The 23074-nt window shown below is 36.3% G+C and overlaps 1 pseudogene; it reads right to left on the bottom strand.

Annotated features, from left to right (window-relative positions):
- LOC128655696 (sulfotransferase 6B1-like) overlaps positions 1–23074 on the bottom strand; it is a 42154-nt pseudogene that overhangs the window by 6968 nt on the left and 12112 nt on the right.

Genomic DNA, 23074 nt, shown 5'->3' with positions numbered 1-23074 from the left:
TGGCTGATCCCACAGCTTTTATTTTTTATTTTCCATGCTATAGTTTTTTTTAATTAATAAATATGAAAGTGTCCTATTAAAGCAAATATTGCTCAGATCATACTTTAAATAGTTATATAAAACTTGTGCACAACTCAAATACGATCATCAGAATGTTTATTTATCATTCCAATTAAGTAGTTGGCCATTAAATATTATTTATAAAATGATTACATATAAAATGATGTAATATAAACTGTAAATTGTATGTGTCATTAACTGACAATTGTTACATTAAATTAAAATCAAATACATTATGCAGCTATTATTGATATTTAATTAATTAGCCACTATCTTTTACTTTTTTTTTGTCCACTTATATTTTCCTTCAGTAAGGGTGTATGGAAACTCCTATGAAAAAATTCCGTAAAAAGTTAAAGAAAAGTCACTTTCCTTTAGTTTTTTTAGAAAATAGCAAAAGAGATTTCCTTGTTACACTATATTTAGAATTTAGGTGACTTAACTAATTAACCAAATATTTATAAACATCAATGGTAAAGAGAAACAGCAGTCGCAAGTCAAAGCTCACTGAAATGGGTAAGTGGATAGTTGTTCAAAATGCTACAAAGTTGAATCCTCATGAATAACCACAAAATGACAAAACATCTCTATTATCCTGAGATTCAGAAACCACTTGTATCCAAGTCCAATGCACAAAGACACAAACCCCTGGACCACTGGGAAATGGAAAAGAAGCATATGATCTGGTCTTTTTTTCCTTTAAATCCAGATATGTTTACATTTAGAGAAAGCTGAACCAACAATTACTTTCGCCAATTTTTACACAATAATGGTATGAGCAGCCATCGTGTCAAAGTCGTTAGGTTGTAAGATTGTTCTGCATAGTTTTTTTAATGGCCAGTACATTTTAAGGCCATTTTACTGAACCAGGTACAGCCATATGGAAGAAACACTTTTTCAATTAATAAAGCAAAAAATTATTTCCCAAACATACTGCAAAATAAATTCAAGAGTAACTTCATGATTTCCTTTACAAAATCAAATGCCATCCATAACCCTCCCCAATCACCAGATTTAAAAATCATTAACCCTTTAAAGTTTTGGAGAGCAAATAGGGGACAGATATTTAATCTGTTGAATTAATTAAATTTATTTGGTTACATATTCTATAGGAACCTTTTAAAGCTTCTTAAATCTATCACAATATAGGAATCAGGACAGTAAGTAATCTGAAACAATCTTGGTCAAAATCTACAATCATTGTTTTTTTTAATAGAAGTTTGTGTGCTCTATTAAAAGAAATATCATACGTATTAGGGTATACTAAACTCACCTTTTTCAGCTCTTCATAGGTTATGATAAAAACACCTTCATTATCGATATGTTTGTTCCAAGCAAGCACATAATAAAAATAAGAACCGTAGCATACTGAAATTACAAGAATAAAAAGCACAATTTCAATTCAGAAATTCTATTTGTAATCAGATTTGATAAGAGTTGTGAAGCTAGTAAAACTAAGAAGACCTGCACCCAGAAAGATATCAATGTCCCAGAAATATTTTTTTTTAATCTATAATAGAACAAATGATTAAAATTTTTAAGTAAAAATAATTTCTGATACTTTTTCCACTTATGAATTCTTCCAAAAATGTATCCCAAGAACTGTAGGGAGGTAACAATGGGTTGTTTTTATAAAATGGAAATATGACACAGCGGTATCTTTTGGATTCCGGAGCACTACCAGCACCTGTTTAAAAGAAACAAAATTAATAAATATATGCACATAAACATTTTCACACCAGAAAGTTCTGTCCATATGAAATCATATATAGCAACAACAAAAAATCAAATGAGGCTACTTCCATATATTTAAGAATTTTGCCACTATTAAAGGTTATTCTACTGAAAATGTCATCAAATGGAGCATATAAATATACACTTAATTAATACTATAAAATGCAAACTAATTACAGATCCCCCCCAAAAAAACATGCATATTGTCTTCCTAAGTGAATAGTTACTACTAATACTTCAAAAAAAATTGACTAAAGTCTGTTCACGTTTAAATTGCTGAATAGGCTTATTTGGCATTTCTTTACACTTTACAATATGATTCCACATTAAATTGCAATAAATATATGTATTTGGCTAACTTACATTGGGCTAGATCACGAGTGGATGGCAAATCAGATCTCCCGCTTGTGCGTTACCTTCTCCATAAGTAAGCCTGTTCACGTTTAAATTGCTGAGTAGGCTTATTTCACATTTCTTTACACTTTACAATATGATTCCACATTAAATTGAAATAAATATATGTATTTGGCTAACTTACATTGGGCTAGATTACGAGTGGATGGCAAATCAGATCTCCCGCTTGTGCGTTACCTTCTCCATAAGTAAGACTGTTCACGTTTAAATTGCTGAGTAGGCTTATTTCGCATTTCTTTACATTTTACAATATGATTCCACATTAAATTGCAATAAATATATGTATTTGGCTAACTTACATTGGGCTAGATTACGAGTTGATGGCAAATTAGATCTCCCACTCGTGCGTTAACTTCTCCATAAGTAAGCTTTTAGCACACATAGCAGAATATATTCTATTTATTCTTAACGGGAAATTAAATCCAAAATGTTTATTTTATGATTCAGAAAGAGAATACAATTCTAAAAATGATTCCAATTTACTTCTATTATCAAATTTGTTTCATTCTCATTTTATTCTTTGTTGAAGAGATGTCAAGATTGGTAACGTGCACATGCCTGGAGCACTATAGGACAGGAAATAGTGCTGCCATCTAGTGCTCTTGCTTCTTGGCATGCTCTCCACCAGTCTTTCACATTGCTGTTGGTAGACTTTATGCTACTCCTGGTGCGAAAATTCAAGCAGTTCGGCATTGTTTGATGGCTTGTGACCATCCATCTTCCTCTTGATCACATTTCAGAGGTTTTTAATAGGGTTCAGGTCTGGAGATTGGTCTGGCCATGACAGGGTCTTGATCTGGTGGTCCTCTATCCACACCTTGATTGACCTAGCTGTGTAGCATGGAGCATTGTCCTGCTGGAAAAAACAATCCCCAGAGTTGGGGAACATTATCAGAGCAGAAGGAAGCAAGTTTTCTTCCAGGATAACCGTCTACGTGGCTTGATTCATGTGTCCTTCTCTGCCCGGTTCCAGCCTTGCTGAAGCACCCCTAGATCATCACCGATCCTCAACTAAATTTCACAGTGGGTGCAAGACGCTGTGGCTTGTACACCTCTCCAGGTCTCTATCTAACCATTAGACAACCAGGTGTTGGACAAAGCTGAAAATTGTCCTCAGAGAAGATGACCCTACTTCAGTCCTCTACAGTTCAATCATTTTGGTATTTTGCAAACCTCAGCCTGGCTCTTCTTTGCCTCTCATTGGTGAAGGGCTTTTTTCTAGCTTTGCATGATTTTAGCCCTGTCCCTAGGAGCCTGTTTGAACCGTCCTCGCTGTGCACTTCACCCCAGCTGCCATTTGCCATTCTTTTTGTAGGTCACGTGATGTCATCCTACGGTTGTTGAGTGAAATTCGAAAGAGTTGGCAGTCATCCCAGGCAGTGGAGAGTCATTTTTGCCCTCTGCTGGTCTGTAGCTTTGTTGACCCCAATGTATGCATTTAACGAAATTTTAATGATGGAAGTAACCTGACACTCACTGTATCCCATCGCCACTAAAGCCAGAATTGAATCCTTCTTTTACTCATTGAAAACTTTTCTTTTAAAATCTTTTGGCATGGTCAATAGTTTGTTTTTTTTCAATGACTTTTGAGCTACTACTAGCACTATTTTTGCCATCCAGCTGGTCCTGGCAAGAGAATAGTGATGACTGCGGCAGTGGTATATATAATATAATACATTATCTAAATTACAATATTTGTTTGGAAATTTGGGAGAAATGTTTTCAGTAGTTTATAGAATTAAACAAAAATGTTCATTTTACTCAAACACATACCTATACATAATTAAAACCAGAGAAACTGATAATTTTTCAGTGGTCTCTTAATTTTTTTCCAGAGCTGTATATAGGAATATGCATTTAAAAATACTTAGAACATATTCACATATATAATGATTTTGGCACATATATTAGATATATGGCTATGTATATGTGATTATATATGGGTATAGATATAACAGATATAAATAGGATTATCTATTTAAAAATACATAGAACACATTCTGCTATATGCAGAACATTGGAATGTATAATATTTACAGGAAATACATAGTATGAAACTTTATTAAATATGAATATTTCATAAATATGATTTTACATGTTTTCAGCTACTTGACAGCAAATGACTCCAATGCAATATATATATATATATATATATATATATGTGTGTGTGTGTGTGTGTGTGTATATATATATATATATATATATATATATATATATATATATATATATTATTATAACTGTTAAAACTTTCCAACATGTCTGAGTATACTGTATGTTCCTCCAAACAATGCCTTTTCCCATTTCAGGACCAGGATGCTCAGGGAGGAGTCAGATAAGTATGGTTGAGTCAGGCAGTCCTTTGCAGGGGCAGAGTTACAAGTGGGCAGAATGTGGTAATTCCTGTGTGGGGCATTAGCATTCTGGGGTTGGGTTTGAGCAGTTTGTGGTTTCATTTATAGAAACCAGGACCTAAACAGGAGAGACAAGCACAAGGAGCTGTGGAAAACAGCTCCCAACCAGAGACCATATACTTTTTTTTTTAAAATAGCTCTCATTTGAAGAGGTTAAAGTGTAGTTTTCTCCTTTTGGAGATAAAATCCAGAACTCTATGCAATATGTTGGATGAGGTATAACTATAACTAATGATGGACGGGGACAGTTAGAGAAGACAAATTCTTCATGTCAGGAAACTTATGTTGTCCAACTCATCTAGAGCCATTAGGATTTTAATTTTAACATTAGTTCTTAGTTGTCTAGGTGCTTTTAAAGATATGTTTTTAGAGCTGTAACATACAATACCATAATATCAAGTTTAATGACATTTTGATAACTATATATAGTTTATAATCAATGAAGAAAACAAAATTTTAAATAAATATCAGATCATCAAATCATATCTGTACATTTCCATTAGGAAGTCTGGTTCTATTCAAGGGCTGCTAATGAGTTTGTAACTAAACAGGGATATGAGAACCCTAATTTAGAAGATGAGTGTATAAGAGTATTCTCATTAAAACAAGTGGTGAAATGGCCTACAGATAATCAAATGAAAAATGGCCTACAGATAATCAAATGAAACAAACATAGAGGAATTATGGGGGGGGGGGAGGTAGAAATTAAACTGTGCCCCTTTTTCTGCTATAAATAAATCCACACATTATGAGACCTCTTGTTTGAAAGATAAATGTTTACTGTAAAATTGAGCATCACATGTTCTGTTGGATATCTCCTGGTAATGCAAAAATTAACCAATTAAAGACTTTATTAATTTGAAGCTCACACAACTTCTGACTTTCTTCTAAAATAAACTCACATACATGACACCTCAATTAAAAGAGGAAAGTTGCCTCTTTCAAATGAGGTGTTAACGTAATACACAATATATCTATGTTAAGATCAATTTTGACAAGTTATCTGCATAAAAAGTGATCTGTGCAACATAATAAAAATCAAGTTAATGGCCTAAATAATAAAAATAAAACTGTCTGACAATATAGAATTTTGAAAATGTATCGTATTTAAATTAGATTGTAAATAATTAGAAACAATAAGGGCTAGGTTACAAGTGGACGGTTAAATTATTGCGCGCCCGCAAATAGGCAAAGTTGCCTGTTTGCAAGTGGCTGGTTATTGCTACTGTAAGCTCGCGATAGCAATTAACGTTTAGAAAATTAACCAGAGATTAGTACTTTGGTTAATTTTCTAAAACTGCCCCAAATGCCCTTAAAATAGAGGGCATTATAGTTTTTTATTAAAAAAATATGTTTTTTTTAAATAAAAAAACTGCACTAGGCAGTTTTGGGGCTTTAAAGTTGGTGGCTGTGCGGTGTTAGAAAACGAACGGCACTGAAAAGTGCCTTTGCATTGTGGTCTATAGGAACTGTGTGTTCCCAGTAAAAATATATGTAAATGCTTATATACATAAATATTTATTTGTTAATATGTGTATATACACATATTAACACATAAATATATATGTATATAAGCATATATATATACAGTGGATATAAAAAGTCTACACACCCCTGTTAAAATGTCAGGTTTCTGTGATGTAAAAAAATGAGACAAATATAAATCATTTCAGAACTTTTTCCACCTTTAATGTGACCTATAAACTGTACAACTCAATTGAAAAACAAACTGAAATCTTTTAGGTAAAGGGAAATAGAAAACTAAAATAATATGGTTGCATAAGTGTGAACACCCTTTTATAACTGGGGATGTAGCTGCGTTCAGAATTTAGCAATCACATTCAAAATCATGTTAAATAGGAGTCAGTACACACCTGTCATCATTTAAAGTGCCTCTGATTAACCCCAAATAAAGTTCAGCTGTTCTAGTAGGTCTTTCCTGACATTTTGTTAGTGGCATCCTACAGCAAAAGCCATGGACCGCAGAGAGCTTCTAAAACATTAGAGGGATCTCATTGTTAAAAGGTATCAGTCAGGAGAAGGGTACAAAAGAATTTCCAAGGCATTAGATAACCATGGAACCCAGTGAAGACAGTCATCATCAAGTGAAGAAAATATGGTGCAACAGTGACATTACCAAGAACTGGATGTCCCTCCAAAATTGATGATAAGACGAGAAGAAAACTGGTCTGGGAGGCTGCCAAGAGGCCTACACCAACATTAAAGGAGCTGCAGGAATATCTGGCAAGTACTGGCTGTGTGATACATGTGACAACAATCGCCCGTATTCTTCATATGTCTGGGCTATGGGGTAGAGTGGCAAGACGGAAGCCTTTTCTTACAAAAAAAACCCATCCAAGCCGGGCTAAATTTTGCAAAAACACATCTGAAGTTTCCAAAAAGCATGTTGCAAAAGGTGTTCTGGTCTGATGAAACCAAAGTTGAACTTTTTGGCCATAATTTCAAAAGATATGTTTGGCGCAAAAACAACATTGCATATCACCAAAAGAACACCATACCCACAGTGAAGCATGGTGGTGTCAGCATCAGGCTTTGGGGCTGTTTTTCTTCAGCTGGAACTGGGGCCTTAGTCAAGGTAGAGGGAATAATGAACAGTTCCAAATACCAGTCATAATTGGCACAAAACCTTCAGGCTTCTGCTAGAAAGCTGAACATGAAGAGGAACTTCATCTTTCAGCATGACAACGACCCCAAGTATACATCCAAATCAACAAAGGAATGGTTTCACCAGAGGAAGATTAAAGTTTTTGGATGGCCCAGCCAGAGCCCAGACCTGAATCCAATTCAAAATCTGTGGGGTGATCTGAAGAGGGCTGTGCACAGGAGATGCCCTCGCATTCTTACAGACTTAGAGTGTTTTTGCTAAGAAGAGTGGGCAAATCTTGCCAAGTCAAGAGGTGCCATGCTGATAGACTCATACCCAAAAAGACTGAGTGCTGTAATAAAATCAAAAGGTGCTTCAATAAAGTATTAGTTTAAGGGTGTTCACGCTTATGCAACCATATTATTTTAGATTTTTATTTTTATTTCCCTTTACCTAAAAGATTTCAGTTTGATTTTCAATTGAGTTGTACAGTTTATAGGTCACATTAAAGGTGGAAAAAGTTCTGAAATAATTTATCTTTGTCTCATTTTTTTACATCACAGAACCCTGACATTTTAACAGGGGTGTGTAGACTTTTTATATCCACTGTATATATTTACAAATTGCTGCCATCACTGTGCTACTTACCCCCTGCGCTGCGCAAGTTCTCATGTTGTTTCTAACGGCATGAGAAAGAGACTTCCATTTGAACCTATCGAAGTGTGCTCTTGTGAGCGCAATTCTTCCCAGCAATGCAAATGCGAGCTCGCATTCGCATTGCTTTCAACTTGTAATACCAGCGCGCATTAGCGTGCGCTGCTATTACTAAGTGGAGCACTAATATTGCTTTCAAGAAAGCAATATATAGCGCTCCACTTGTGATCTGGCCCTAAAGCTTTAAAATATCTGAGAAACGTATGTGCATACTATTTGTTCTTGTGTTTCTGAACACCATAAATAGAATATACTATAACAGAGAAACCATCTGATGATTTCCATGACAAATATGTTTATCGGATTCATAGAAAACCAAAATACCCCTCTAGTCCATACATTTTTCTTTCTACAAGTGTCTGTTTAATAGGATCAATAAACATTTCTTTATGTTTGGAACATTTTATTTCCTCACCAACCCTGAAAAAAAGTTCAACAGATCATTTATTTATTGTTTAATATTCAATTGTTATATATCTGGATTGTGGTTAGTTTTGATTAGTTTACCTAAACGTAATGATGCTTAAACATATCTAGAATAAAATGTAGCCTGCAACCAACAGAAAAATAATCAATTTACCTTTACTTTCTTCTCAAAACAACCTTTGGGAATATCATTATATTTTAGATGCGTAGAAAAAATCCTTGGCGAGGGCTCTTGCATAAGTTTCTGAAATAAAAAGGAAAATGAAATAAAAGAAGCTAGATACTAAGTCAAAAGAATAGAGAATAGACACAACTGCCCTCTATGGACCAGATTACAAGTGGAGCGTTATTTAACGCTCCCGCTCGAGCATTAGCTGTGCAAGAAGTAACCTTTTTGTGTGCGTTAGGTTGCGCTCCTATTATAAGTTGAAAGTAAACTGTTTTCACTTGCGTGCTAAAAAATTCGAACTTACAATATCGAGCATGCAATAACCTTTCTTTCATGTAATTGGCAAGAGTCCATGAGCTAGTGACATATGGGATATACATTCCTACCAGGAGGGGCAAACTTTCCCAAACCTCAAAATGCCTATAAATACACCCCTCACCACACCCACAATTCAGTTTTACAAACTTTGCCTCCTATGGAGGTGGTGAAGTAAGTTTGTGCTAAGATTTCTACGTTGATATGCGCTTCTCAGCATTGTTGAAGCCCGATTCCTCTCAGAGTACAGCGAATGTCAGAGGGACGTGAAGGGAGTATCACCTATTGAATACGATGATTTCTCTAACAGGGGTCTTTTTCATAGGTTCTCTGTTATTGGTCGTAGATATTCATCTCCTACCTCCCTTTTCAGATCGACGATATACTCTCAATATACCATTACCTCTACTAATAACTGTTTTAGTACTGGTTTGGCTATCTGCTATATGTGGATGGGTGTCTTTTGGTAAATTTGTTTTTTATTTCTTAAGACACCTCAGCTATGGTTTGGCACTTTATGCATTTATATAAAGTTCTAAATATATGTATTGTACTTATATTTGCCATGAGTCAGGTTCATGTATTTCCTTCAGCAGATTGTCAGTTTCATATTTGGGGAATTTAAACATTTTAAGAAATGTATTTCTTACCTGGGGTTTAGTCTTTTTTTTTTTTTTTTTCAATTGACTACTTTATTGCTATTACGGGTATTAGACCCGCGGGTGCGTCAAATGCTAAACTTTATTGCGTCATTCTTGGCGCGAAAATTTTTTGGCGCGGAAAAAGATGTTTATGACGCAACTTTGTCGTTTCCGGCGTCATACGTGACGCTGAGCCCTTTTACACGGCGGCGTCATTAGTGACGCGAGTGTGTCATTTCCGGTTATTTTTGGTGCCAAAAAGTTTACGTTACGTTGTACGTCATACTTAGCGCCAAATTTTTTGCATTATTTCAATACCCCATTGATGTTTGCCTCTTGCTTTTTTCTCTATCAGAGGCCTATGCTTTTGCATTTTTTCCCATTCCTGAAACTGTCATATAAGGAAATAAATAATTTTGCTTTATATGTTGTTTTTTCTCTTACATTGAGCAAGATGTCCCAATCTTATCCTGCCTCAGAAGTTTCTGCTGGAACATTGCTGCCTGACATCGGTTCTACCAAAGCTAAGTGCATTTGTTGTAAAAGTGTAGAAATTATTCCACCAAATGTCATTTGTAATAGTTGTCATGATAAACTTTTACATGCAGATAGTGTTTTCATCAGTAATAGTACATTGCCAGTTGCAGTTCCTTCAACTTCTAATGTACATGATATACCTGTAAATTTTAAAGAATTTGTATCTGATTCTATTCTGAAGGCTTTGTCTGCATTTCCACCTTCTAATAAACGTAAAAGGTCTTTTAAAACTTCTCATTTAGCTGATGAAATTTCAAATGACCAGCAACATAATAATTTATCCTCTTCTGATGAGGATCTATCTGATTCAGAAGATCCTTCCTCAGACATTGACACTGACAAATCTACTTATTTATTTAAAATAGACTAAATGCGTTCTTTATTAAAAGAAGTGTTAATTACTTTGGATATTGAGGTAACCAGTCCTTTTGACGTTCAGTCTAATAAACGTTTAAATGCTGTTTTTTTTCCTATTTCTGAGGCTATTTCTGATATGATTTCTAGGGAATGGAATAAGCCAGGTACTTCTTTTATTCCTTCTTCAAGGTTTAAAAAATTGTATCCTTTACCAGCAACATCTATAGAGTTTTGGGAAAAAATCCCCAAAGTTGATGGGGCTATTTCTACTCTTGCTAAACGTACTACTATTCCTATGGAAGATAGTACTTCCTTTAAGGATCCTTTAGATAGGAAGCTTGAATCCTATCTAAGGAAGGCCTATTTATATTCAGGTCATCTTCTCAGACCTGCAATTTCTTTGGCTGATGTTGCGGCTGCCTCAACTTTTTGGTTGGAGAATTTAGCGCAACAAGATTTGGATCCTGACATATCTAGCATTACTCTCTTACTGCAACATGCTAATAATTTTATTTGTGATGCCATTTTTTATATTATCAAAATTGATGTTAGATCCATGTCTTTAGCTGTATTAGCTAGAAGAGCTTTGTGGCTTAAATCTTGGAATGCTGATATGACATCTAAATCTAGATTACTATCTCTTTCTTTCCAAGGTAATAATTTATTTGGTTCTCAGTTGGATTCTATTATTTCAACTATCACTGGAGGAAAAGGAGTTTTTCTGCCTCAGGATAAAAAACCTAAAGGTAAATCTAAGGCTTCTAACCGTTTTCGTTCCTTTCGTCAAAATAAGGAACAAAAACTCAATCCTCCTCCCAAGGAATCTGCTTCCAGTTGGAAGCCTTCCTCTAATTGGAATAAATCTAAGCCATTTAGGAAACCAAAGTCTGCCCCTGAAGGTGCGGCCCTCATTCCAGCTCAGCTGGTAGGGGGCAGATTAAGGTTTTTCAAGGATATTTGGATAAATCTGTTCAAAATCAATGGATTCAGAGCATTGTCTCTCAAGGGTATTGAATAGGATTCAGAGTAAGACCTCCTGTGAGAAGATTTTTTCTGCAGAATCTCACACAAATCAACTAGTGTTGTTTCTTCGGAAACATGGTTGAAGGATCAATTTACCAAAGAGTTTCTTGATTCCTCAGACAAGGGTCACCTTTTTAAGCTGCCAGATAGATTCAGTGTCCATGACTCTGTCTCTAACAGACAAGAGACGTTTAAAATTGGTTGCAGCCTGCCGGCACTTTCAGTCTCAGACATTGCCTTCAGTGGCTATGTGCATGGAAGTTTTAGGTCTCATGACTGCAGCATGGGGCACGATCCCCTTTGCTCGTTTTCACATGAGAATTCTTCAGCTTTGTATGCTGAATCAATGGTGCAGGGATTATACAAAGATATCACAATTAATATCCTTAAATCCCAATGTCCAACACTCTCTGACATGGTGGATAGATCACCATCGTTTAGTTCAAGGGGCTTCTTTTGTTCGGCCAACCGGGAATGTGATCACAACAGATGCGAGTCTCTCAGGTTGGGGAGCTGTTTGGGGATCTCTGACAGCACAAGGGCTTTGGAAATCTAAAGAGGCAAGATTACCAATAAATATTTTAGAACTTCGTGCAATTCTCAGAGCTCTTCAATTTTGGCCTCTGTTAAAGAGAGAACCGTTCATTTGTTTTCAGACAGACAATATCACAACAGTGGCATATGTCAATCATCAGGGTGGGACTCACAGTCCCCAAGCTATGAAAGAAGTATCTCGAATACTTGTTTGGGCGGAATCCAGCTCCTGTCTAATCTCTGCAGTGCATATCCCAGGTGTAGACAATTGGGAAGCGGATTATCTCAGCCGCCAGACTTTACATCCAGGGGAGTGGTCTCTCCATCCAGATGTGTTTTCTCAGATTGTTCATATGTGGGGTCTTCCAGAGATAGATCTCATGGCCTCTCATCAAAACAAGAAACTTCAAAGATACCTGTCCAGGTCCAGGGATGTTCAGGAGGAAGCAGTGGATGCGCTGACACTTCCTTGGTGTTATCATCCTGCTTACATCTTCCCGCCTCTAGTTCTCTTTCCAAAAGTGATTTCCAAAATCATCATGGAACAATCATTTGTGTTGCTGGTGGCGCCAGCATGGCCACACAGGTTTTCGTATGTGGATCTGGTTCGGATTTCCAGTTGCCCGCCTTGGCCACTTCCGTTACGGCCAGACCTACTATCTCAAGGTCCGTTTTTCCATCAGGATCTCAAATCATTAAATTTGAAGGTATGGAAATTGAACGCTTAGTTCTAAGTCATAGAGGTTTCTCTGACTCAGTGATTAATACTATGTTACAAGCTCGTAAATCTGTCTCTAGAAAGATTTATAATAGAGTTTGGAAGACTTACATTTCATGGTGTTCTTCTCATACATTCTCCTGGCATTCTTTTAGAATTCCTAGAATTTTACAGTTTCTTCAGGATGGTTTGGATAAGGGTTTGTCTGCAAGTTCCTTGAAAGGACAAATCTCCGCTCTTTCTGTTTTATTTCACAGAAAGATTGCTATACTTCCTGATATACACTGTTTTGTACAGGCTTTAGTTCGTATTAAGCCTGTCATTAAATCAATTTCTCCTCCTTGGAGTCTTAATTTGGTTCTGAAGGCTTTACAGGCTCCTCCATTTGAGCCTATGCATTCTTTGGGCATTAAACTAATTTCTTGGAAAGTGTTGTTCCTTTTGGCCATCTCTTCTGCTAGAAGAGTTTCTGAGCTATCTGCTCTTTCTTGTGAATCTCCTTTTCTGATTTTTCATCAGGATAAGGCGGTTTTGCGGACCTTATTTGAATTTTTACCTAAGGTTGTGAATTCTAACAACATTAGTAGAGAAATTGTTGTCCCTTCCTTGTGTCCTAATCCTAAGAATCCTTTGGAAAGATCCTTACATTCTTTGGATGTGGTGAGAGCTTTGAAATATTATGTTGAAGCTACTAAAGATTTCAGGAAGACTTCTAGTCTATTTGTTATATTTTCTGGTCCTAGGAAAGGTCAGAAGGCCTCTACTATTCCCTTGGCCTCTTGGTTAAAGCTTTTGATTCATCAAGCTTATTTGGAGTCGGTTCAAGCCCCGCCTCAGAGAATTACAGCTCATTCTACTAGATCAGTCTCCACTTCGTGGGCTTTTAAGAATGAAGCTTCAGTTGATCAGATTTGCAAAGCAGCAACTTGGTCCTCTTTGCATACATTTACTAAATTCTACCGTTTTGATGTATTTGCTTCTTCGGAAGCAGTTTTTGGTAGAAAAGTTCTTCAGGCAGCTGTTTCAGTTTGATTCTTCTGCTTTTGATTTAAGTTTATTTTCTTTCAAATGAAAATAAACTTATTTTTTTGGGTTGTGGACTAATTTTTTCAGCGGAATATGGCTGTTTTTATATTTATTCCCTCCCTCTCTAGTGACTCTTGAGTGGAAGATCCACATCTTGGGTATTGATATCCCATATGTCACTAGCTCATGGACTCTTGCCAATTACATGAAAGAAAACATAATTTATGTAAGAACTTACCTGATAAATTCATTTCTTTCATATTGGCAAGAGTCCATGAGGCCCACCCTTTTTATGGTGGTTATGATTTTGTATAAAGCACAATTATTTCCAAATTTCCTTTGTTGATGCTTTCTTTATCACCCCACTGCTTGGCTATTCATTAAACTGAATTGTGGGTGTGGTGAGGGGTGTATTTATAGGCATTTTGAGGTTTGGGAAACTTTGCCCCTCCTGGTAAGTTTGTATATCCCATATGTCACTAGCTCATGGACTCTTGCCAATATGAAAGAAATGAATTTATCAGGTAAGTTCTTACATAAATTATGTTATTCCTCTGAAGAAGTCAATAGAGCAAAAAAAGGTGGGAAAAACACCCTACTTGCGTGCAAACCCGATTGCATATTCTTAAGTGCACTACCCCGACATGAGAATATGAATATTTCTCATTCCAATGTTCTTCACATAGAAGAATGGTCTATTCATTCATAAATACATATTTCTACATATATTTGATGGTATTGTAGAACAATATATATCTATACCTTTATATATATATATATATATATATATATATATATATATATATATATAGATATATAAAGATATATATAGTAATATCTATTTATAAATACTTAGAACATATTCTGCTATGTGCATAACATTGGAATGTCAAATGTTTACAGTCACTAAATAGTTAAACACTCATTAAATATGAATATTGCATAAATATGCTTTAACATGTTTTCATCTACTTGACTGCAAAGGGCTCTGGTGCACTTATATGTATTTCTATAAATTTATACATATGTATTTATGTGTTTATATGTGTATATATGTCTGTAAAGACATAAATACACACATATAAATACAAAAATACATATGTACACACATTTATATATACAGTATATATATGTATATTTATATATATATATATATATATACAGGTAGCCCTCAGTTTACGCCGGGGTTAGGTTCCAGAAGGAATGGTTGTAAATCGAAACCGTTGTAAATTGAAACCCAGTTTATAATGTAAGTCAATGGGAAGTGAGGGAGATAGGTTCCAGGCCCCTCTCAAAATTGTCATAAGTAACACTTAATACATTATTTTTAAAGCTTTGAAATGAAGACTTTAAATGCTAGACAGCATTATAAACCTAATAAAATAATCACACAACACAGACTTCACTTGCATTTTTCTTCAAACAGTTCTTTCTATGCATTGCAATCTGGACTGAGTTATAGACAGGAAGATCTTGTTCCTTTGAAATCTGCTCGATAGCTCAGGTCTGGTTAAAATGATTAATTTCAGCTTGCTTGGCTTTGCTGCAACACAAGCGGACAGCTCCACCTACCTGCTATTTTTATAAATGCACTGCTTCTCAATGCTTTTCAATAGCAGTCACATGACTGGAAAAAAAGGTTGTTATTCTGAAACGGTGTAAATTGAACCGTTGTAAAACGAGGGCCACCTGTATATATATATACACACACATACACATACATATTTAGACATTTATGTATGTATCTTAATATTAAAGCCCTTGCAGACCTTTTTTATCTAACAACTGAGACCTCATATCTTTGAGTCCTTACAACTTTTTTGTGCCATATATTTTAAATAATTTTTATTAGATGGTGTTATTATGAGTGTAAGTGTATTTTGCAATGTATTTTTTATGTGTTTTGTGACACTTTTTTGATTCACGAAACAGTTAACCAGAGCTCTACAGTAAGGTCACACTAACCCGGCGCGCATTAACTTCGATTGCACTCAAATGATCGTATTTACTTTCAACTTGTAATACGAGTGATAAACCAAACACTCGGAAACAGCCGCTTGCGTGTAAATGTTAATGCGCCACTCGTAATCTGACCCTATATATATTAGGGCATGGTGCCGTAATATATAAGGCTTTCATTAATCTATACCAACCTCAAATTTATCTGGTGCACCAAATTCTAGTATTGGTAACATTGCCATTGGGTCTTTATTGTAAGCAACTTTTACCATATCATTCAAGAGATGCAAAGTCCAATTACTTCCTAAGAAAGGAAAATAGAACATTATTATCTCTGTATATGACTATTATGTTGTTTGTAACAGTAGTGAAATCAATTTTCTTAATGTTTCCATCAATATAACTGTGCCAATATATTTTATACACTAAAATATCAACAAAACATATAAAAGGGGTTTCACTTGTGTCACTGTTTTTATAATTGGTCATCCATTCCATCTATCCATCCATTTTTTTTAAATTTGATATGTTATTGCATTGCAACTTTGCATCTACATTTTTATGTATAACAAAGGTAAAGGAATAATTCATAGAACATAATATTTCTTCTTCTTTGGGGAGGGAACCAGAAGAAGAAATGGGGATAAAATATCTTCCAATCTTAATTAAAAAGGGGGAGTCATTGCCTGAAGCCATGCCGTGATTGGAGGAAGCCGGATTAGTCCCTGCTGATGTGTGAAGAGAGGATCTCAAGGTGGGGGAAGCTGCTCTGGCTGTGCAAAGAAGAGAGCTAAGTTTTTAATCAAAATGGCTGCTTTCTAAACTTTGATGAATGAAAGTGCCCCTATTTTTAATAGTATTTTTTAAAAAACGGGCTTTCATTCATCAAAGTTTACTTTCACTTTAAAATCAGGATAATTTTTGCACTAAAGTTAAATTATTTTAAAGAAGAAAAAGAAAAAAAAAATATTCATAAAGAACATGAAAGCAATTTTGTTTCAAACTAAAATATTACTTTGTTTAGAGTAGACTGTCAGGGGCATATTTATCAAGCTCCGTATGGAGCTTGATGCCCCTTGTTTCTAAAGACTGCTGCTCCATAACTTGTCCGCCTGCTCTGAGGCCGCAAACAGAAACCAACCCGATCAAATACGATCGGGTTGATTGACACCCCCCTGCTAGCGGTCGATTGGCCTCAAATTTACAGGGGGGCGGCATTGCACCAGTAGTTCACAAGAACTGCTGGTGCAATGATAAATGCTGACAGCATATGCTGTCGGCATTTATTTATGTGAGGTGGACATGATACGTTACTTCGTATCATGTCCGCTCGCACATTGATAAATATGCCCCTTAATGTCTTAGACATGTATAATAAAAAAATTGAAAAATAAATGCACTGAAATCCTAGCAATAAAGTTACCTGCAGAAACAAACTAAAAGTAATACATAGTTATACTTAAGAAGCTTATAAATAGAGGAGCATAAAATAGCAAATATAGGTGGAACCACCTAGTACGAGAGAGAAAAAGTTCTGAAATTAACAGTTGTTATACCCAAACAGTTAGATGTAAAAAAAAAAAGTTCAGATTATATGGCAGTTGTATATAACTAATTATGATATTTTTATGTAAATACTATTTTTATGGTTCATATATACAAAGTTTTAAAGGGACAGTCTACACCAGAATTTTTATTGTTTTAAAAGATAATCCCTTTATTACCCATTTCCCAGTTTTGCATAACCAACACAGTTATAATAATATACTTTTAACCTCTGTGATTATCTTGTATCTAAGCAAACTGCCCCTTTTTTCAGTTCTTTTGACAGACTTGCAGTCTAGCCAATCAGTGCCTGCTCCCAGATTACTTCACGTGCACAAGCACAGTGTTATCTATATCAAATATCTGAACTAACACCCTCTAGTGGTAAAAAACTGTTAAAATGCAATCTGAAAGAGGTGGGCTTCAAGGTCTAAGAAAATAGCATATGAACCTCCTAGGTTAAGCTTTCAACTAAGAATACCAAGGGAACAAAGCAAAATTGGTGATAAAAGTAAATTGGAAAATTGTTTAAAATTACATGCTCTATCTGAATCAAGGAAGTTTATTTTGGCCTAGACTGTCCCTTTAAAGTTGATACACTTTTGTAATTGTTTTCTATAAAAGATTGATATTCAGGGACTTCAATAACAGTCTCTACCACTAGATGGTGAATAAAGATTACAAAGTAATAAGTAAAAGTAATAAAGGGTTTAACCCCTTAGTGACCACAGCACTTTTCAATTTTCTTACCGTTTAGGACCAGGGCTATTTCTACATTTCTGCTGTGTTTGTGTTTAGCTGTAATTTTGCTCTTACTCATTTACTGTACCCACACATATTATATACAGTTTTCTAACCATTAAATGGACTTTCTAAAGATACCATTATTTTCATCATATCTTATAATTTACTATTAATAAATTATAAAATATGATGAACAAATGAAAAAAAACACACTATATCTAAATTTGACCCCCAAAATCTGTTACACATCTACAACCACCAAAAAAACACCCATGCTAAATAGTTTCTACATGTTGTCCTGAGTTTAGAAATACCCAATGTTTACATGCTCTTTGGTTTTTTTGCAAGTTATAGGGCAATAAGTAGAAGTAGCACTTTGCTATTTTTTTTTCTTCAAAATTAGCGATAGTTACATTGTAACACTGATATCTGTCAGGAATCCCTGAATAACCATTTACATGTATATATTTTTTAAAAGAAGACAACCTAAGGTATTAAACTTGGGGTATTTTGACTCTTTTCATGCAACTATTTTACCACAAATCTATGCCAAAGTTTGAAAAAAGTGATTTTTTTACAAAATAGCAATTTAAGAATACATTTACTGAGAACGTTAAGGGTTACTGCCAAATAAAACCCCAATATGTGTTCAGCAACATCTCCTGAGTAAAGTGATTCCATCCATGTATAAGTGTGTCGGGTTCTCTGGGGGCTAAAAGGCCTTATTTTAAGGGGGCGCATTCCAGTTTTCCAACCTGGAATTTTCACCTCTGTCATCATGCACCCATGTCCATGTTTTTGTTTTCCATGAATGTGCATATATTTGAAAAGTTGACACCCCAATGTATTGTATATGGATTGTTTTGATACCTTTGATGCCACTGTTTTAGCCAAAAAAATGGAGAAAGTGTATGGTGGTAATTTTTCAATTTTCATTTTTAGACACACATTGCTTTTTGACTATGATTTAGGAGAGATTGTTGTAAGTTATTTCAAGAAAACACTCCAGGTTGTTTTCTGCAAGACCTCCTGAGTACACCCATGACCCCATGCATAGGTTTGTCAGGATTTTGGGAAGGTTCAGTTACAATTGTATGACTTGTAATTTGAGTTGAAAGTGAGATTTTCTTCTGATAGGCCTATCTTTAGTTTGGGGCTTATTGCATACCCCAGTTTTATTTATTGCCATGAAAGTGTATATATCTGAAAAGTTGACATGCCAAGGTATTGTATATGGAGTGCGTTGATGCCTTTGATGCAACCGTTTTAGCCAACAAAATCGTAGAGAAAGTGGGGCATATTTAACAATGAGCGAGTGGACATAATAAGAAGTAGTATATCATGTCCTCTGCACATCGATAAATGCCAACAGCATACGCTGTTGGCATTTGTCATTGCACCAGCAGTTCTTGTGAACTGCTGGTGCAATGCCGCCCCTGCAGATTCACGGCAAATCGGCCGCTAGCAGGGGGTGTCAATCAACCTGATCGTATTCGATCGGGTTGATTTCATAACTTCTTTATAACTTCTGTTTCCGGTGAGCCTTCAACCAGAAGTTCCATAGGGAGCTTGATAAATATGGCCCAATATGGTGGTAATTTTTCAATTTTCATTTTTACACACACATTGCTTTTTTACTATGATTTAGGAGAGCCTGTTGTAAGTTATTGCAATAAAACACTCCAGGTTGTTTTCTGCAAGACCCCCTGAGTATACCCATACCCCCATGCATAGGTTTGACAGGGGTTTTGGTGAAATACAGCACCAATTTTACAACTTATAAAAAAATAGAACAGTAAAATTTAAAAATCTGTCACAGTAAAAGTAAAAAACAAACAAACAAACAAACAAACTCAGTAACAGTAAACATAACCTAAACCCCCCACCCCCAAAAAAAACACAACGGCAAATGTAAAAAATAAATAAAAAAAATGTACCAGTGTGTGATACCGCTTTAAGCAGTCCCCAATGCAGAGTCCAGGCTGTCCAGGGCAATCAGGACAGTAAAAGGTGGTGTCCTTTCTCTGCCCCCTCTTGGTACAGACTCTGTATTTTTTCTGAGGATTCTGCTTTGCCGTAGTAGGGGGTATTTTGAAAATAAAATGGGTAGCCCCAACTCTGCTCTCACCCATCACCGCCCGGGTTCAACGAATACAATTATAGCTATTTGTTAACTACCTGGATACAGTCAATATGGTCAACAAGTTATATTTAGAGTGTAACAAATAAAGAAGTATGTTTACTAGTAAGGAAACAAGTACCTCCATATTTGTAATAATATAGCCTCATAAGGGGAACCAATATATACCAGTAGTATTAATGGCTTGTAAATATGTCAAAGGACCAAACACTGAAGTATTGCATGACAACAATATGGTTATATCAGGACTGCTAAGGATATAGAATGACACAGTTCAAATGAGATGTTTGGATGCGTAGTCCTGAGCAGTTTACTGCAGCATAACCTTAATAAACAACGGCTTAAGTCTCTAAGTATTCACATAAGTATTAAGCAGCACGATCGATACAACAGAAAGGAAGATATCAATGTGCAATACGGAACCTGATACTCCAGTGCGGGTCTTAGCCGAAATGATGAGCCCTATATCAGGGCTAGCTGCTGTGGCGATAGCGGATGTGCAGAATCTTTTAGTAACTGCGTGGAACTTGTAGTCGTTATGTTGAACAGCTAGCGTTCCAGAGGCCAATGTGAATCTGTGAGGAGAGAGCTGCAGCTTGAACCTGCTGGTGAAGATGACGTCAGTAAAACCTGCAGCGACGGCTAGAGTGTTGGAATCCGAGTTCCTTCTTAGCAAGAGCAAAACTGAAGCTGTTAGGAGAGAAATCAAGGTTTACAAGGTACGAGGATGAAGCTGGTGAGGTGTACACATAAACACTTCAATAACCAGCAAAGGTAATTTGCGGAATTAAGGATTTATAGTTGAACAGTAGGTCTAATTAGCAAATAAGGTGGTATTGCTTGATATCATGACATACTCCCCCAACAAGGAAACCACAGAGAGGTTTCAAGGAGCAGGCCTGTCCAGGTGCCGGCGGGGTAATACCGAGACCAACCTATCAGCCAACAGATTGGCAACAGGTTCCCAGGAATCCTCTGAGGAATCAAAACCGGACCAATGTACAAGGTACTGAAGTTCACCATGATAATGTCTCGAGTCGAGTATGGATTGAACTTCATATACGGAATCTGGAAATGGAGATGCTATCGAGGGAGTCAGCAACATTGAGGAGGCGTTGTATGGTTTAACAAGAGAAATGTGAAATGTTGGATGGATACGGTATGATGGTGGCAAGAGCAGAGTGACAGTGACAGGGTTTAGGATAGCAGTAATGGGGAAGGGACAGATGAAAAGCTTGTTGAACTTCCTGCAGGGAGTATGCATCCGAAGGTTCTTAGTGGCCAACCAGACCAACTGACCAACCTTGTATGGAGGATGTGGACGGTGGCAAAGATCATAATACCTTTTTTGCGTGGCTTGCGCTTGTTTAATGTTATCCTGTATAAGCGTGTAGGTTTGTTTAATGGAGTTAACTAAGTCAATGACTTGAGGGCAAGGAGTTTAGGGTGAAGGTAAGGGATGATATCTTGGATGCAATCTGGAGTTGATGTAAAAAGGTGAGTAACTGGTGGTAGAGTTGGTAGTATTATTGTGGGCAAACTCTGCATGAGGGAGGAAGGCGGCCCAATAATCTTTTTGTTGGAACAGAAGCATCTCAAAAATTGTTCCCAGCCATTGGTTGGTTCTCTCACACTGTCCATTTGTTTGTGGATGGTAAGAGGTTGTTAGTTGTTGACGTATTTCAAGGGATTGACATAAAAACTTCCAGAATTTGGACGTAAATTGCAAGCCTCTGTCACTAAGCACTGTTGTGGGGAGACCATGCAAAGGGATTACTTATTTTAGGAATAATTCAGCTGTTTTCTGAGCAGTGGGGAGAGAAGTTGTTGGGATGAAATGGGCCATCTAAGAGAAAAGATTGACGACAAAAAAAATTACAGTAAAACCTGCTGATCTTGGAAGTTCCACAATAAAATCCATAGATACAGTGGCCCATGGATGATCGGGCACAGGTAGGCTTTGTAGCAACCCCAGCGGTAGTTGGTGTGAAGGCTTACAAGTATCGCAGGTAGTACAAGAGTTGACATAATCCTTAACTGAATGTCTCATAGATGGCCACCAAAAAGATCTTTGTAGGAGTCTTGTGGATACCCAAGTGTCCGGCTAAAGGAGATTCATGTGTAATGGATAAAACTTGGGTACGAAGAGATGGAGGAATGTACAACCTAAACTGGTAATGAAGAAAGCCCCTTTTGTCGAGTGTCAGATGGTATGAGGACTTCGTAGTATCACATTCTTGATGAGTTTTTAGATCAAAGAGGTCATTAGAGAGGAAACCTAGGATTTAGGATTTAGGAATGATGGTAGATGGGTGTGAGGAGGCGTTAGGTTTTATATCTTTTCGAGAGAGTGCATCTGCCTTCCCATTTTTTGTGCCAGGGTGGTAAGTTATGACAAAGGAAAAGCGGGAAAAGTAGAGACTCCAGAGAAGCTGACGAGCAGAGAGAGTTCGATTGTTTTGGAGGTATTGCAAATTTTTATGGTCAGTGTAGATTATGACGGTTGTTTAGCACCCTCCAAAAGATGCCTCCACTGGTCAAAAGAACATGTTATGGCCAGTAATTCCTTCTCCCCAACAGGATAGTTTAACTCAGGTGGTCTCAAGAGTCTGGAGAAGTATGAAACCGGATGAAGGGAATCTGTTAAAGTGGTCATTTGTGATAAGACAGAGCCAATAGCATATTCTGAGGCATCTACCTCTAGAACAAACTGGGATAAATTTTGTGTTGGGTATTTGCAGGACGGGGGACGTGACAAACTTGCATTTGAGACGGTCAAAAGCTAGTTGGGTTTGGTCGTTCCAGATGAAAGGAGATTTGGACTTAGTTAAATTGGTAAGAGGTTTAGCTATGGCAGCAAAGTTATGAATAAAGTGTCTATAAAAATTGGCAAAACTCAGAAAGCGTTGAACCTCTTTTACTGTAGTCGGTTTTGGCCATAGGGTTATAGCTGAAATGTTGATGTCTTCCATCTTAATTTGACCTTTGCTAATATGGTATCC

Source organism: Bombina bombina, chromosome 4, assembly GCF_027579735.1.
Source record: "Bombina bombina isolate aBomBom1 chromosome 4, aBomBom1.pri, whole genome shotgun sequence".
Lineage (NCBI taxonomy): Eukaryota > Metazoa > Chordata > Amphibia > Anura > Bombinatoridae > Bombina > Bombina bombina.
The sequence above is the reverse complement of the archived record's forward strand: the minus strand, read 5'-3'. Positions and strand labels throughout refer to the sequence as shown.